Genomic DNA, 20,254 nt, shown 5'->3' with positions numbered 1-20,254 from the left:
TTCCTGCTGTCTTCCTGTACGCTTCAACCTGGAGATGTTGCTTTCTGCTGTCTTCCTGTACGCTTCAACCTGGAGGAGATGTTGCTTTCTGGTGTCTTCCTGTACGCTTCAACCTGGAGGAGATGTTCTTTCTGCTGTCCTGTCTTCCTGTACGCTTCAACCTGGAGATGTTGCTTTCTGGTGTCTTCCTGTACGCTTCAACATGGAAGAGTTGTTGCTTTATAGATAGATAGATAGATAGATAGATAGATAGATAGATAGATAGATAGATAGATAGATAGATAGATAGATAGATAGATAGATAGGTAGATAGGTAGGTAGGTAGGTAGGTAGGTAGGTAGGTAGGTAGGTAGGTAGGTAGGTAGGTAGGTAGGTAGGTAGGTAGGTAGGTAGGTAGGTAGGTAGGTAGGTAGGTAGGTAGGTAGGTAGGTAGGTAGGTAGGTAGGTAGGTAGGTAGGTAGGTAGGTAGGTAGGTAGGTAGGTAGGTAGGTAGGTAGGTAGGTAGGTAGGTAGGTAGGTAGGTAGGTAGGTAGGTAGGTAGGTAGGTAGGTAGGTAGGTAGGTAGGTAGGTAGGTAGGTAGGTAGGTAGGTAGGTAGGTAGGTAGGTAGGTAGGTAGGTAGGTAGGTAGGTAGGTAGGTAGGTAGGTAGGTAGGTAGGTAGGTAGGTAGGTAGGTAGGTAGGTAGGTAGGTAGGTAGGTAGGTAGATAGATAGATAGATAGATAGATAGATAGATAGATAGATAGATAGATAGATAGATAGATAGATAGATAGATAGATAGATAGATAGATAGATAGATAGATAGATAGATAGATAGATAGATAGATAGATAGATAGATAGATAGATAGATAGATAGATAGATAGATAGATAGATAGATAGATAGATAGATAGATAGATAGATAGATAGATAGATAGATAGATAGATAGATAGATAGATAGATAGATAGATAGATAGATAGATAGATAGATAGATAGATAGATAGATAGATAGATAGATAGATAGATAGATAGATAGATAGATAGATAGATAGATAGATAGATAGATAGATAGATAGATAGATAGATAGATAGATAGATAGATAGATAGATAGATAGATAGATAGATAGATAGATAGATAGATAGATAGATAGATAGATAGATAGATAGATAGATAGATAGATAGATAGATAGATAGATAGATAGATAGATAGATAGATAGATAGATAGATAGATAGATAGATAGATAGATAGATAGATAGATAGATAGATAGATAGATAGATAGATAGATAGATAGATAGATAGATAGATAGATAGATAGATAGATAGATAGATAGATAGATAGATAGATAGATAGATAGATAGATAGATAGATAGATAGATAGATAGATAGATAGATAGATAGATAGATAGATAGATAGATAGATAGATAGATAGATAGATAGATAGATAGATAGATAGATAGATAGATAGATAGATAGATAGTGTAACTGCCCCCCGGCTTGGTCTTGAAATAAAGATGCGGTTATGTTTCGTACAGATGCTTTTATTTATTTTCTCTTTTTTCTCTTGCATTTCAGCTTAGCAGTACTGTAGCTTTTCTTTGGTACTTTGTACAGGTTGCCTCATTTGGTCCGTTTGCACCTCGTTTGCACCTCGTTTGCACCTCGTTTGCACCATGAAAACTTATTCCGCTTTACCAAGGGTAGTTAATTTAACTGGAGTAAGGTCCTTCCATCATACAATTCGCTGCCTGCTCCGTCGTTATCTGAGTTACTTCTGCCTTAGTCACACAGAAAGCTGTGACCTTTATACTAAAGAAAGACGAGCTCTGCCCCCATGTGGACACTAAATGAAAGTGCACAAGTGGCTCCGAAATATTATTTTCTTAGATAGATAAATAGAGGGCTCAGTATTCTGAGCCTATACAGAGAAATTGATCATCTAGACCAACGCAAATCAAAGCTTACTGACAGTAAAGATGATAGGCATCTTTACCCTTGGCGGTCAGTTACACTCCCACCAAATCCTAGATAGATAGATAGATAGATAGATAGATAGATAGATAGATAGATAGATAGATAGATAGATAGATAGATAGATAGATAGATAGATAGATAGATAGATAGATAGATAGATAGATAGATAGATAGATAGATAGATAGATAGATAGATAGATAGATAGATAGATAGATAGATAGATAGATAGATAGATAGATAGATAGATAGATAGATAGATAGATAGATAGATAGATAGATAGATAGATAGATAGATAGATAGATAGATAGATAGATAGATAGATAGATAGATAGATAGATAGATAGATAGATCGATCGATCGATCGATCGATCGAGACCTTTATTGATAATGAAACATACAAGTATACATATAAAGCTCACCATTATCAAAAGAATAAAAACACAATAAAGCTTACAGCTTATTTCCATTGCGGTCCTTCATAATTTTGTCAGTAAAATATACTGGTGAGTTCTGCTGTCTTCCTGTACGCTTCAACCTGGAGATGTTGCTTTCTGCTGTCTTCCTGTACGCTTCAACATGGAGATGTTGCTTCCTGCTGTCTTCCTGTACGCTTCAACCTGGAGATGTTGCTTTCTGCTGTCTTCCTGTACGCTTCAACCTGGAGGAGATGTTTCTTTCTGCTGTCTTCCTGTATGCTTCAACCTGGAGGAGATGTTGCTTTCTGCTGTCTTCCTGTACGCTTCAACCGGGAGGAGATGTTGCTTTCTGCTGTCTTCTTGTACGCTTCAACCTGGAGGAGATGTTATTTCTGCTGTCTTCCTGTACGCTTCAAACTGGAGGTGTTTCTTTCTGCTGTCTTCCTGTATGCTTCAACCTGGAGATGTTGCTTTCTGCTGTCTTCCTGTACGCTTTAACCTGGAGGAGATGTTCTTTCTGCTGTCTTCCTGTATGCTTCAACCTGGAGGAGATGTTTCTTCCTGCTGTCTTCCTGTACGCTTCAACCTGGAGGTGTTTGTTCCTGCTGTCTTCCTGTACGCTTCAACCTGGAGATGTTGCTTTCTGCTGTCTTCCTGTACGCTTCAACCTGGAGGAGATGTTGCTTTCTGGTGTCTTCCTGTACGCTTCAACCTGGAGGAGATGTTCTTTCTGCTGTCCTGTCTTCCTGTACGCTTCAACCTGGAGATGTTGCTTTCTGGTGTCTTCCTGTACGCTTCAACATGGAAGAGTTGTTGCTTTATAGATAGATAGATAGATAGATAGATAGATAGATAGATAGATAGATAGATAGATAGATAGATAGATAGATAGATAGATAGATAGATAGATAGATAGATAGATAGATAGATAGATAGATAGATAGATAGATAGATAGATAGATAGATAGATAGATAGATAGATAGATAGATAGATAGATAGATAGATAGATAGATAGATAGATAGATAGATAGATAGATAGATAGATAGATAGATAGATAGATAGATAGATAGATAGATAGATAGATAGATAGATAGATAGATAGATAGATAGATAGATAGATAGATAGATAGATAGATAGATAGATAGATAGATAGATAGATAGATAGATAGATAGATAGATAGATAGATAGATAGATAGATAGATAGATAGATAGATAGATAGATAGATAGATAGATAGATAGATAGATAGATAGATAGATAGATAGATAGATAGATAGATAGATAGATAGATAGATAGATAGATAGATAGATAGATAGATAGATAGATAGATAGATAGATAGATAGATAGATAGATAGATAGATAGATAGATAGATAGATAGATAGATAGATAGATAGATAGATAGATAGATAGATAGATAGATAGATAGATAGATAGATAGATAGATAGATAGATAGATAGATAGATAGATAGATAGATAGATAGATAGATAGATAGATAGATAGATAGATAGATAGATAGATAGATAGATAGATAGATAGATAGATAGATAGATAGATAGATAGATAGATAGATAGATAGATAGATAGATAGATAGATAGATAGATAGATAGATAGATAGATAGATAGATAGATAGATAGATAGATAGATAGATAGATAGATAGATAGATAGATAGATAGATAGATAGATAGATAGATAGATAGATAGATAGATAGATAGATAGATAGATAGATAGATAGATAGATAGATAGATAGATAGATAGATAGATAGATAGATAGATAGATAGATAGATAGATAGATAGATAGATAGATAGATAGATAGATAGATAGATAGATAGATAGATAGATAGATAGATAGATAGATAGATAGATAGATAGATAGATAGATAGATAGATAGATAGATAGATAGATAGATAGATAGATAGATAGATAGATAGATAGATAGATAGATAGATAGATAGATAGATAGATAGATAGATAGATAGATAGATAGATAGATAGATAGATAGATAGATAGATAGATAGATAGATAGATAGATAGATAGATAGATAGATAGATAGATAGATAGATAGATAGATAGATAGATAGATAGATAGATAGATAGATAGATAGATAGATAGATAGATAGATAGATAGATAGATAGATAGATAGATAGATAGATAGATAGATAGATAGATAGATAGATAGATAGATAGATAGATAGATAGATAGATAGATAGATAGATAGATAGATAGATAGATAGATAGATAGATAGATAGATAGATAGATAGATAGATAGATAGATAGATAGATAGATAGATAGATAGATAGATAGATAGATAGATAGATAGATAGATAGATAGATAGATAGATAGATAGATAGATAGATAGATAGATAGATAGATAGATAGATAGATAGATAGATAGATAGATAGATAGATAGATAGATAGATAGATAGATAGATAGATAGATAGATAGATAGATAGATAGATAGATAGATAGATAGATAGATAGATAGATAGATAGATAGATAGATAGATAGATAGATAGATAGATAGATAGATAGATAGATAGATAGATAGATAGATAGATAGATAGATAGATAGATAGATAGATAGATAGATAGATAGATAGATAGATAGATAGATAGATAGATAGATAGATAGATAGATAGATAGATAGATAGATAGATAGATAGATAGATAGATAGATAGATAGATAGATAGATAGATAGATAGATAGATAGATAGATAGATAGATAGATAGATAGATAGATAGATAGATAGATAGATAGATAGATAGATAGATAGATAGATAGATAGATAGATAGATAGATAGATAGATAGATAGATAGATAGATAGATAGATAGATAGATAGATAGATAGATAGATAGATAGATAGATAGATAGATAGATAGATAGATAGATAGATAGATAGATAGATAGATAGATAGATAGATAGATAGATAGATAGATAGATAGATAGATAGATAGATAGATAGATAGATAGATAGATAGATAGATAGATAGATAGATAGATAGATAGATAGATAGATAGATAGATAGATAGATAGATAGATAGATAGATAGATAGATAGATAGATAGATAGATAGATAGATAGATAGATAGATAGATAGATAGATAGATAGATAGATAGATAGATAGATAGATAGATAGATAGATAGATAGATAGATAGATAGATAGATAGATAGATAGATAGATAGATAGATAGATAGATAGATAGATAGATAGATAGATAGATAGATAGATAGATAGATAGATAGATAGATAGATAGATAGATAGATAGATAGATAGATAGATAGATAGATAGATAGATAGATAGATAGATAGATAGATAGATAGATAGATAGATAGATAGATAGATAGATAGATAGATAGATAGATAGATAGATAGATAGATAGATAGATAGATAGATAGATAGATAGATAGATAGATAGATAGATAGATAGATAGATAGATAGATAGATAGATAGATAGATAGATAGATAGATAGATAGATAGATAGATAGATAGATAGATAGATAGATAGATAGATAGATAGATAGATAGATAGATAGATAGATAGATAGATAGATAGATAGATAGATAGATAGATAGATAGATAGATAGATAGATAGATAGATAGATAGATAGATAGATAGATAGATAGATAGATAGATAGATAGATAGATAGATAGATAGATAGATAGATAGATAGATAGATAGATAGATAGATAGATAGATAGATAGATAGATAGATAGATAGATAGATAGATAGATAGATAGATAGATAGATAGATAGATAGATAGATAGATAGATAGATAGATAGATAGATAGATAGATAGATAGATAGATAGATAGATAGATAGATAGATAGATAGATAGATAGATAGATAGATAGATAGATAGATAGATAGATAGATAGATAGATAGATAGATAGATAGATAGATAGATAGATAGATAGATAGATAGATAGATAGATAGATAGATAGATAGATAGATAGATAGATAGATAGATAGATAGATAGATAGATAGATAGATAGATAGATAGATAGATAGATAGATAGATAGATAGATAGATAGATAGATAGATAGATAGATAGATAGATAGATAGATAGATAGATAGATAGATAGATAGATAGATAGATAGATAGATAGATAGATAGATAGATAGATAGATAGTGTAACTGCCCCCCGGCTTGGTCTTGAAATAAAGATGCGGTTATGTTTCGTACAGATGCTTTTATTTATTTTCTCTTTTTTCTCTTGCATTTCAGCTTAGCAGTACTGTAGCTTTTCTTTGGTACTTTGTACAGGTTGCCTCATTTGGTCCGTTTGCACCTCGTTTGCACCTCGTTTGCACCTCGTTTGCACCATGAAAACTTATTCCGCTTTACCAAGGGTAGTTAATTTAACTGGAGTAAGGTCCTTCCATCATACAATTCGCTGCCTGCTCCGTCGTTATCTGAGTTACTTCCGCCTTAGTCACACAGAAAGCTGTGACCTTTATACTAAAGAAAGACGAGCTCTGCCCCCATGTGGACACTAAATGAAAGTGCACAAGTGGCTCCGAAATATTATTTTCTTAGATAGATAAATAGAGGGCTCAGTATTCTGAGCCTATACAGAGAAATTGATCATCTAGACCAACGCAAATCAAAGCTTACTGACAGTAAAGATGATAGGCATCTTTACCCTTGGCGGTCAGTTACACTCCCACCAAATCCTAGATAGATAGATAGATAGATAGATAGATAGATAGATAGATAGATAGATAGATAGATAGATAGATAGATAGATAGATAGATAGATAGATAGATAGATAGATAGATAGATAGATAGATAGATAGATAGATAGATAGATAGATAGATAGATAGATAGATAGATAGATAGATAGATCGATCGATCGATCGATCGATCGATCGATCGAGACCTTTATTGATAATGAAACATACAAGTATACATATAAAGCTCACCATTATCAAAAGAATAAAAACACAATAAAGCTTACAGCTTATTTCCATTGCGGTCCTTCATAATTTTGTCAGTAAAATATACTGGTGAGTTCTGCTGTCTTCCTGTACGCTTCAACCTGGAGATGTTGCTTTCTGCTGTCTTCCTGTACGCTTCAACATGGAGATGTTGCTTCCTGCTGTCTTCCTGTACGCTTCAACCTGGAGATGTTGCTTTCTGCTGTCTTCCTGTACGCTTCAACCTGGAGGAGATGTTTCTTTCTGCTGTCTTCCTGTATGCTTCAACCTGGAGGAGATGTTGCTTTCTGCTGTCTTCCTGTACGCTTCAACCGGGAGGAGATGTTGCTTTCTGCTGTCTTCTTGTACGCTTCAACCTGGAGGAGATGTTATTTCTGCTGTCTTCCTGTACGCTTCAAACTGGAGGTGTTTCTTTCTGCTGTCTTCCTGTATGCTTCAACCTGGAGATGTTGCTTTCTGCTGTCTTCCTGTACGCTTTAACCTGGAGGAGATGTTCTTTCTGCTGTCTTCCTGTATGCTTCAACCTGGAGGAGATGTTTCTTCCTGCTGTCTTCCTGTACGCTTCAACCTTGAGGTGTTTGTTCCTGCTGTCTTCCTGTACGCTTCAACCTGGAGATGTTGCTTTCTGCTGTCTTCCTGTACGCTTCAACCTGGAGGAGATGTTGCTTTCTGGTGTCTTCCTGTACGCTTCAACCTGGAGGAGATGTTCTTTCTGCTGTCCTGTCTTCCTGTACGCTTCAACCTGGAGATGTTGCTTTCTGGTGTCTTCCTGTACGCTTCAACATGGAAGAGTTGTTGCTTTATAGATAGATAGATAGATAGATAGATAGATAGATAGATAGATAGATAGATAGATAGATAGATAGATAGATAGATAGGTAGATAGGTAGGTAGGTAGGTAGGTAGGTAGGTAGGTAGGTAGGTAGGTAGGTAGGTAGGTAGGTAGGTAGGTAGGTAGGTAGGTAGGTAGGTAGGTAGGTAGGTAGGTAGGTAGGTAGGTAGGTAGGTAGGTAGGTAGGTAGGTAGGTAGGTAGGTAGGTAGGTAGGTAGGTAGGTAGGTAGGTAGGTAGGTAGGTAGGTAGGTAGGTAGGTAGGTAGGTAGGTAGGTAGGTAGGTAGGTAGGTAGGTAGGTAGGTAGGTAGGTAGGTAGGTAGGTAGGTAGGTAGGTAGGTAGGTAGGTAGGTAGGTAGGTAGGTAGGTAGGTAGGTAGGTAGGTAGGTAGGTAGGTAGGTAGGTAGGTAGGTAGGTAGGTAGGTAGGTAGGTAGGTAGGTAGGTAGGTAGGTAGGTAGGTAGGTAGGTAGGTAGGTAGGTAGGTAGGTAGGTAGGTAGGTAGGTAGGTAGGTAGGTAGGTAGGTAGGTAGGTAGGTAGGTAGGTAGGTAGGTAGGTAGGTAGGTAGGTAGGTAGGTAGGTAGGTAGGTAGGTAGGTAGGTAGGTAGGTAGGTAGGTAGATAGATAGATAGATAGATAGATAGATAGATAGATAGATAGATAGATAGATAGATAGATAGATAGATAGATAGATAGATAGATAGATAGATAGATAGATAGATAGATAGATAGATAGATAGATAGATAGATAGATAGATAGATAGATAGATAGATAGATAGATAGATAGATAGATAGATAGATAGATAGATAGATAGATAGATAGATAGATAGATAGATAGATAGATAGATAGATAGATAGATAGATAGATAGATAGATAGATAGATAGATAGATAGATAGATAGATAGATAGATAGATAGATAGATAGATAGATAGATAGATAGATAGATAGATAGATAGATAGATAGATAGATAGATAGATAGATAGATAGATAGATAGATAGATAGATAGATAGATAGATAGATAGATAGATAGATAGATAGATAGATAGATAGATAGATAGATAGATAGATAGATAGATAGATAGATAGATAGATAGATAGATAGATAGATAGATAGATAGATAGATAGATAGATAGATAGATAGATAGATAGATAGATAGATAGATAGATAGATAGATAGATAGATAGATAGATAGATAGATAGATAGATAGATAGATAGATAGATAGATAGATAGATAGATAGATAGATAGATAGATAGATAGATAGATAGATAGATAGATAGATAGATAGATAGATAGATAGATAGATAGATAGATAGATAGATAGATAGATAGATAGATAGATAGATAGATAGATAGATAGATAGATAGATAGATAGATAGATAGATAGATAGATAGATAGATAGATAGATAGATAGATAGATAGATAGATAGATAGATAGATAGATAGATAGATAGATAGATAGATAGATAGATAGATAGATAGATAGATAGATAGATAGATAGATAGATAGATAGATAGATAGATAGATAGATAGATAGATAGATAGATAGATAGATAGATAGATAGATAGATAGATAGATAGATAGATAGATAGATAGATAGATAGATAGATAGATAGATAGATAGATAGATAGATAGATAGATAGATAGATAGATAGATAGATAGATAGATAGATAGATAGATAGATAGATAGATAGATAGATAGATAGTGTAACTGCCCCCCGGCTTGGTCTTGAAATAAAGATGCGGTTATGTTTCGTACAGATGCTTTTATTTATTTTCTCTTTTTTCTCTTGCATTTCAGCTTAGCAGTACTGTAGCTTTTCTTTGGTACTTTGTACAGGTTGCCTCATTTGGTCCGTTTGCACCTCGTTTGCACCTCGTTTGCACCTCGTTTGCACCATGAAAACTTATTCCGCTTTACCAAGGGTAGTTAATTTAACTGGAGTAAGGTCCTTCCATCATACAATTCGCTGCCTGCTCCGTCGTTATCTGAGTTACTTCCGCCTTAGTCACACAGAAAGCTGTGACCTTTATACTAAAGAAAGACGAGCTCTGCCCCCATGTGGACACTAAATGAAAGTGCACAAGTGGCTCCGAAATATTATTTTCTTAGATAGATAAATAGAGGGCTCAGTATTCTGAGCCTATACAGAGAAATTGATCATCTAGACCAACGCAAATCAAAGCTTACTGACAGTAAAGATGATAGGCATCTTTACCCTTGGCGGTCAGTTACACTCCCACCAAATCCTAGATAGATAGATAGATAGATAGATAGATAGATAGATAGATAGATAGATAGATAGATAGATAGATAGATAGATAGATAGATAGATAGATAGATAGATAGATAGATAGATAGATAGATAGATAGATAGATAGATAGATAGATAGATAGATAGATAGATAGATAGATAGATCGATCGATCGATCGATCGATCGATCGATCGATCGAGACCTTTATTGATAATGAAACATACAAGTATACATATAAAGCTCACCATTATCAAAAGAATAAAAACACAATAAAGCTTACAGCTTATTTCCATTGCGGTCCTTCATAATTTTGTCAGTAAAATATACTGGTGAGTTCTGCTGTCTTCCTGTACGCTTCAACCTGGAGATGTTGCTTTCTGCTGTCTTCCTGTACGCTTCAACATGGAGATGTTGCTTCCTGCTGTCTTCCTGTACGCTTCAACCTGGAGATGTTGCTTTCTGCTGTCTTCCTGTACGCTTCAACCTGGAGGAGATGTTTCTTTCTGCTGTCTTCCTGTATGCTTCAACCTGGAGGAGATGTTGCTTTCTGCTGTCTTCCTGTACGCTTCAACCGGGAGGAGATGTTGCTTTCTGCTGTCTTCTTGTACGCTTCAACCTGGAGGAGATGTTATTTCTGCTGTCTTCCTGTACGCTTCAAACTGGAGGTGTTTCTTTCTGCTGTCTTCCTGTATGCTTCAACCTGGAGATGTTGCTTTCTGCTGTCTTCCTGTACGCTTTAACCTGGAGGAGATGTTCTTTCTGCTGTCTTCCTGTATGCTTCAACCTGGAGGAGATGTTTCTTCCTGCTGTCTTCCTGTACGCTTCAACCTTGAGGTGTTTGTTCCTGCTGTCTTCCTGTACGCTTCAACCTGGAGATGTTGCTTTCTGCTGTCTTCCTGTACGCTTCAACCTGGAGGAGATGTTGCTTTCTGGTGTCTTCCTGTACGCTTCAACCTGGAGGAGATGTTCTTTCTGCTGTCCTGTCTTCCTGTACGCTTCAACCTGGAGATGTTGCTTTCTGGTGTCTTCCTGTACGCTTCAACATGGAAGAGTTGTTGCTTTATAGATAGATAGATAGATAGATAGATAGATAGATAGATAGATAGAGATGTTGCTTCCTGCTGTCTTCCTGTACGCTTCAACCTGGAGATGTTGCTTTCTGCTGTCTTCCTGTACGCTTCAACCTGGAGGAGATGTTTCTTTCTGCTGTCTTCCTGTATGCTTCAACCTGGAGGAGATGTTGCTTTCTGCTGTCTTCCTGTACGCTTCAACCGGGAGGAGATGTTGCTTTCTGCTGTCTTCTTGTACGCTTCAACCTGGAGGAGATGTTATTTCTGCTGTCTTCCTGTACGCTTCAAACTGGAGGTGTTTCTTTCTGCTGTCTTCCTGTATGCTTCAACCTGGAGATGTTGCTTTCTGCTGTCTTCCTGTACGCTTTAACCTGGAGGAGATGTTCTTTCTGCTGTCTTCCTGTATGCTTCAACCTGGAGGAGATGTTTCTTCCTGCTGTCTTCCTGTACGCTTCAACCTTGAGGTGTTTGTTCCTGCTGTCTTCCTGTACGCTTCAACCTGGAGATGTTGCTTTCTGCTGTCTTCCTGTACGCTTCAACCTGGAGGAGATGTTGCTTTCTGGTGTCTTCCTGTACGCTTCAACCTGGAGGAGATGTTCTTTCTGCTGTCCTGTCTTCCTGTACGCTTCAACCTGGAGATGTTGCTTTCTGGTGTCTTCCTGTACGCTTCAACATGGAAGAGTTGTTGCTTTATAGATAGATAGATAGATAGATAGATAGATAGATAGATAGATAGATAGATAGATAGATAGATAGATAGATAGATAGGTAGATAGGTAGGTAGGTAGGTAGGTAGGTAGGTAGGTAGGTAGGTAGGTAGGTAGGTAGGTAGGTAGGTAGGTAGGTAGGTAGGTAGGTAGGTAGGTAGGTAGGTAGGTAGGTAGGTAGGTAGGTAGGTAGGTAGGTAGGTAGGTAGGTAGGTAGGTAGGTAGGTAGGTAGGTAGGTAGGTAGGTAGGTAGGTAGGTAGGTAGGTAGGTAGGTAGGTAGGTAGGTAGGTAGGTAGGTAGGTAGGTAGGTAGGTAGGTAGGTAGGTAGGTAGGTAGGTAGGTAGGTAGGTAGGTAGGTAGGTAGGTAGGTAGGTAGGTAGGTAGGTAGGTAGGTAGGTAGGTAGGTAGGTAGGTAGGTAGGTAGGTAGGTAGGTAGGTAGGTAGGTAGGTAGGTAGGTAGGTAGGTAGGTAGGTAGGTAGGTAGGTAGGTAGGTAGGTAGGTAGGTAGGTAGGTAGGTAGGTAGGTAGGTAGGTAGGTAGGTAGGTAGGTAGGTAGGTAGGTAGGTAGGTAGGTAGGTAGGTAGGTAGGTAGGTAGGTAGGTAGGTAGGTAGGTAGGTAGGTAGGTAGATAGATAGATAGATAGATAGATAGATAGATAGATAGATAGATAGATAGATAGATAGATAGATAGATAGATAGATAGATAGATAGATAGATAGATAGATAGATAGATAGATAGATAGATAGATAGATAGATAGATAGATAGATAGATAGATAGATAGATAGATAGATAGATAGATAGATAGATAGATAGATAGATAGATAGATAGATAGATAGATAGATAGATAGATAGATAGATAGATAGATAGATAGATAGATAGATAGATAGATAGATAGATAGATAGATAGATAGATAGATAGATAGATAGATAGATAGATAGATAGATAGATAGATAGATAGATAGATAGATAGATAGATAGATAGATAGATAGATAGATAGATAGATAGATAGATAGATAGATAGATAGATAGATAGATAGATAGATAGATAGATAGATAGATAGATAGATAGATAGATAGATAGATAGATAGATAGATAGATAGATAGATAGATAGATAGATAGATAGATAGATAGATAGATAGATAGATAGATAGATAGATAGATAGATAGATAGATAGATAGATAGATAGATAGATAGATAGATAGATAGATAGATAGATAGATAGATAGATAGATAGATAGATAGATAGATAGATAGATAGATAGATAGATAGATAGATAGATAGATAGATAGATAGATAGATAGATAGATAGATAGATAGATAGATAGATAGATAGATAGATAGATAGATAGATAGATAGATAGATAGATAGATAGATAGATAGATAGATAGATAGATAGATAGATAGATAGATAGATAGATAGATAGATAGATAGATAGATAGATAGATAGATAGATAGATAGATAGATAGATAGATAGATAGATAGATAGATAGATAGATAGATAGATAGATAGATAGATAGATAGATAGATAGATAGATAGATAGATAGATAGATAGATAGATAGATAGATAGATAGATAGATAGATAGATAGATAGATAGATAGATAGATAGATAGATAGATAGATAGATAGATAGATAGATAGATAGATAGATAGATAGATAGATAGATAGATAGATAGATAGATAGATAGATAGATAGATAGATAGATAGATAGTGTAACTGCCCCCCGGCTTGGTCTTGAAATAAAGATGCGGTTATGTTTCGTACAGATGCTTTTATTTATTTTCTCTTTTTTCTCTTGCATTTCAGCTTAGCAGTACTGTAGCTTTTCTTTGGTACTTTGTACAGGTTGCCTCATTTGGTCCGTTTGCACCTCGTTTGCACCTCGTTTGCACCTCGTTTGCACCATGAAAACTTATTCCGCTTTACCAAGGGTAGTTAATTTAACTGGAGTAAGGTCCTTCCATCATACAATTCGCTGCCTGCTCCGTCGTTATCTGAGTTACTTCCGCCTTAGTCACACAGAAAGCTGTGACCTTTATACTAAAGAAAGACGAGCTCTGCCCCCATGTGGACACTAAATGAAAGTGCACAAGTGGCTCCGAAATATTATTTTCTTAGATAGATAAATAGAGGGCTCAGTATTCTGAGCCTATACAGAGAAATTGATCATCTAGACCAACGCAAATCAAAGCTTACTGACAGTAAAGATGATAGGCATCTTTACCCTTGGCGGTCAGTTACACTCCCACCAAATCCTAGATAGATAGATAGATAGATAGATAGATAGATAGATAGATAGATAGATAGATAGATAGATAGATAGATAGATAGATAGATAGATAGATAGATAGATAGATAGATAGATAGATAGATAGATAGATAGATAGATAGATAGATAGATAGATAGATAGATAGATAGATAGATCGATCGATCGATCGATCGATCGATCGATCGATCGAGACCTTTATTGATAATGAAACATACAAGTATACATATAAAGCTCACCATTATCAAAAGAATAAAAACACAATAAAGCTTACAGCTTATTTCCATTGCGGTCCTTCATAATTTTGTCAGTAAAATATACTGGTGAGTTCTGCTGTCTTCCTGTACGCTTCAACCTGGAGATGTTGCTTTCTGCTGTCTTCCTGTACGCTTCAACATGGAGATGTTGCTTCCTGCTGTCTTCCTGTACGCTTCAACCTGGAGATGTTGCTTTCTGCTGTCTTCCTGTACGCTTCAACCTGGAGGAGATGTTTCTTTCTGCTGTCTTCCTGTATGCTTCAACCTGGAGGAGATGTTGCTTTCTGCTGTCTTCCTGTACGCTTCAACCGGGAGGAGATGTTGCTTTCTGCTGTCTTCTTGTACGCTTCAACCTGGAGGAGATGTTATTTCTGCTGTCTTCCTGTACGCTTCAAACTGGAGGTGTTTCTTTCTGCTGTCTTCCTGTATGCTTCAACCTGGAGATGTTGCTTTCTGCTGTCTTCCTGTACGCTTTAACCTGGAGGAGATGTTCTTTCTGCTGTCTTCCTGTATGCTTCAACCTGGAGGAGATGTTTCTTCCTGCTGTCTTCCTGTACGCTTCAACCTTGAGGTGTTTGTTCCTGCTGTCTTCCTGTACGCTTCAACCTGGAGATGTTGCTTTCTGCTGTCTTCCTGTACGCTTCAACCTGGAGGAGATGTTGCTTTCTGGTGTCTTCCTGTACGCTTCAACCTGGAGGAGATGTTCTTTCTGCTGTCCTGTCTTCCTGTACGCTTCAACCTGGAGATGTTGCTTTCTGGTGTCTTCCTGTACGCTTCAACATGGAAGAGTTGTTGCTTTATAGATAGATAGATAGATAGATAGATAGATAGATAGATAGATAGATAGATAGATAGATAGATAGGTAGATAGGTAGGTAGGTAGGTAGGTAGGTAGGTAGGTAGGTAGGTAGGTAGGTAGGTAGGTAGGTAGGTAGGTAGGTAGGTAGGTAGGTAGGTAGGTAGGTAGGTAGGTAGGTAGGTAGGTAGGTAGGTAGGTAGGTAGGTAGGTAGGTAGGTAGGTAGGTAGGTAGGTAGGTAGGTAGGTAGGTAGGTAGGTAGGTAGGTAGGTAGGTAGATAGATAGATAGATAGATAGATAGATAGATAGATAGATAGATAGATAGATAGATAGATAGATAGATAGATAGATAGATAGATAGATAGATAGATAGATAGATAGATAGATAGATAGATAGATAGATAGATAGATAGATAGATAGATAGATAGATAGATAGATAGATAGATAGATAGATAGATAGATAGATAGATAGATAGATAGATAGATAGATAGATAGATAGATAGATAGATAGATAGATAGATAGATAGATAGATAGATAGATAGATAGATAGATAGATAGATAGATAGATAGATAGATAGATAGATAGATAGATAGATAGATAGATAGATAGATAGATAGATAGATAGATAGATAGATAGATAGATAGATAGATAGATAGATAGATAGATAGATAGATAGATAGATAGATAGATAGATAGATAGATAGATAGATAGATAGATAGATAGATAGATAGATAGATAGATAGATAGATAGATAGATAGATAGATAGATAGATAGATAGATAGATAGATAGATAGATAGATAGATAGATAGATAGATAGATAGATAGATAGATAGATAGATAGATAGATAGATAGATAGATAGATAGATAGATAGATAGATAGATAGATAGATAGATAGATAGATAGATAGATAGATAGATAGATAGATAGATAGATAGATAGATAGATAGATAGATAGATAGATAGATAGATAGATAGATAGATAGATAGATAGATAGATAGATAGATAGATAGATAGATAGATAGATAGATAGATAGATAGATAGATAGATAGATAGATAGATAGATAGATAGATAGATAGATAGATAGATAGATAGATAGATAGATAGATAGATAGATAGATAGATAGATAGATAGATAGATAGATAGATAGATAGATAGATAGATAGATAGATAGATAGATAGTGTAACTGCCCCCCGGCTTGGTCTTGAAATAAAGATGCGGTTATGTTTCGTACAGATGCTTTTATTTATTTTCTCTTTTTTCTCTTGCATTTCAGCTTAGCAGTACTGTAGCTTTTCTTTGGTACTTTGTACAGGTTGCCTCATTTGGTCCGTTTGCACCTCGTTTGCACCTCGTTTGCACCTCGTTTGCACCATGAAAACTTATTCCGCTTTACCAAGGGTAGTTAATTTAACTGGAGTAAGGTCCTTCCATCATACAATTCGCTGCCTGCTCCGTCGTTATCTGAGTTACTTCCGCCTTAGTCACACAGAAAGCTGTGACCTTTATACTAAAGAAAGACGAGCTCTGCCCCCATGTGGACACTAAATGAAAGTGCACAAGTGGCTCCGAAATATTATTTTCTTAGATAGATAAATAGAGGGCTCAGTATTCTGAGCCTATACAGAGAAATTGATCATCTAGACCAACGCAAATCAAAGCTTACTGACAGTAAAGATGATAGGCATCTTTACCCTTGGCGGTCAGTTACACTCCCACCAAATCCTAGATAGATAGATAGATAGATAGATAGATAGATAGATAGATAGATAGATAGATAGATAGATAGATAGATAGATAGATAGATAGATAGATAGATAGATAGATAGATAGATAGATAGATAGATAGATAGATAGATAGATAGATAGATAGATAGATAGATAGATAGATAGATAGATAGATAGATAGATAGATAGATAGATAGATAGATAGATAGATAGATAGATAGATAGATAGATAGATAGATAGATAGATAGATAGATAGATAGATAGATAGATAGATAGATAGATAGATAGATAGATAGATAGATAGATAGATAGATAGATAGATAGATAGATAGATAGATAGATAGATAGATAGATAGATAGATAGATAGATAGATAGATAGATAGATAGATAGATAGATAGATAGATAGATAGATAGATAGATAGATAGATAGATAGATAGATAGATAGATAGATAGATAGATAGATAGATAGATAGATAGATAGATAGATAGATAGATAGATAGATAGATAGATAGATAGATAGATAGATAGATAGATAGATAGATAGATAGATAGATAGATAGATAGATAGATAGATAGATAGATAGATAGATAGATAGATAGATAGATAGATAGATAGATAGATAGATAGATAGATAGATAGATAGATAGATAGATAGATAGATAGATAGATAGATAGATAGATAGATAGATAGATAGATAGATAGATAGATAGATAGATAGATAGATAGATAGATAGATAGATAGATAGATAGATAGATAGATAGATAGATAGATAGATAGATAGATAGATAGATAGATAGATAGATAGATAGATAGATAGATAGATAGATAGATAGATAGATAGATAGATAGATAGATAGATAGATAGATAGATAGATAGATAGATAGATAGATAGATAGATAGATAGATAGATAGATAGATAGATAGATAGATAGATAGATAGATAGATAGATAGATAGATAGATAGATAGATAGATAGATAGATAGATAGATAGATAGATAGATAGATAGATAGATAGATAGATAGATAGATAGATAGTGTAACTGCCCCCCGGCTTGGTCTTGAAATAAAGATGCGGTTATGTTTCGTACAGATGCTTTTATTTATTTTCTCTTTTTTCTCTTGCATTTCAGCTTAGCAGTACTGTAGCTTTTCTTTGGTACTTTGTACAGGTTGCCTCATTTGGTCCGTTTGCACCTCGTTTGCACCTCGTTTGCACCTCGTTTGCACCATGAAAACTTATTCCGCTTTACCAAGGGTAGTTAATTTAACTGGAGTAAGGTCCTTCCATCATACAATTCGCTGCCTGCTCCGTCGTTATCTGAGTTACTTCCGCCTTAGTCACACAGAAAGCTGTGACCTTTATACTAAAGAAAGACGAGCTCTGCCCCCATGTGGACACTAAATGAAAGTGCACAAGTGGCTCCGAAATATTATTTTCTTAGATAGATAAATAGAGGGCTCAGTATTCTGAGCCTATACAGAGAAATTGATCATCTAGACCAACGCAAATCAAAGCTTACTGACAGTAAAGATGATAGGCATCTTTACCCTTGGCGGTCAGTTACACTCCCACCAAATCCTAGATAGATAGATAGATAGATAGATAGATAGATAGATAGATAGATAGATAGATAGATAGATAGATAGATAGATAGATAGATAGATAGATAGATAGATAGATAGATAGATAGATAGATAGATAGATAGATAGATAGATAGATAGATAGATAGATAGATAGATAGATAGATAGATAGATAGATCGATCGATCGATCGATCGAGACCTTTATTGATAATGAAACATACAAGTATACATATAAAGCTCACCATTATCAAAAGAATAAAAACACAATAAAGCTTACAGCTTATTTCCATTGCGGTCCTTCATAATTTTGTCAGTAAAATATACTGGTGAGTTCTGCTGTCTTCCTGTACGCTTCAACCTGGAGATGTTGCTTTCTGCTGTCTTCCTGTACGCTTCAACATGGAGATGTTGCTTCCTGCTGTCTTCCTGTACGCTTCAACCTGGAGATGTTGCTTTCTGCTGTCTTCCTGTACGCTTCAACCTGGAGGAGATGTTTCTTTCTGCTGTCTTCCTGTATGCTTCAACCTGGAGGAGATGTTGCTTTCTGCTGTCTTCCTGTACGCTTCAACCGGGAGGAGATGTTGCTTTCTGCTGTCTTCTTGTACGCTTCAACCTGGAGGAGATGTTATTTCTGCTGTCTTCCTGTACGCTTCAAACTGGAGGTGTTTCTTTCTGCTGTCTTCCTGTATGCTTCAACCTGGAGATGTTGCTTTCTGCTGTCTTCCTGTACGCTTTAACCTGGAGGAGATGTTCTTTCTGCTGTCTTCCTGTATGCTTCAACCTGGAGGAGATGTTTCTTCCTGCTGTCTTCCTGTACGCTTCAACCTGGAGGTGTTTGTTCCTGCTGTCTTCCTGTACGCTTCAACCTGGAGATGTTGCTTTCTGCTGTCTTCCTGTACGCTTCAACCTGGAGGAGATGTTGCTTTCTGGTGTCTTCCTGTACGCTTCAACCTGGAGGAGATGTTCTTTCTGCTGTCCTGTCTTCCTGTACGCTTCAACCTGGAGATGTTGCTTTCTGGTGTCTTCCTGTACGCTTCAACATGGAAGAGTTGTTGCTTTATAGATAGATAGATAGATAGATAGATAGATAGATAGATAGATAGATAGATAGATAGATAGATAGATAGATAGATAGATAGATAGATAGATAGATAGATAGATAGATAGATAGATAGATAGATAGATAGATAGATAGATAGATAGATAGATAGATAGATAGATAGATAGATAGATAGATAGATAGATAGATAGATAGATAGATAGATAGATAGATAGATAGATAGATAGATAGATAGATAGATAGATAGATAGATAGATAGATAGATAGATAGATAGA

The sequence above is a fragment of the Notolepis coatsorum genome (assembly GCF_963971535.1).
Source record: "Notolepis coatsorum genome assembly, chromosome: 4".
NCBI lineage: Eukaryota > Metazoa > Chordata > Actinopteri > Aulopiformes > Paralepididae > Notolepis > Notolepis coatsorum.
This window is presented reverse-complemented; position numbering follows the sequence as displayed.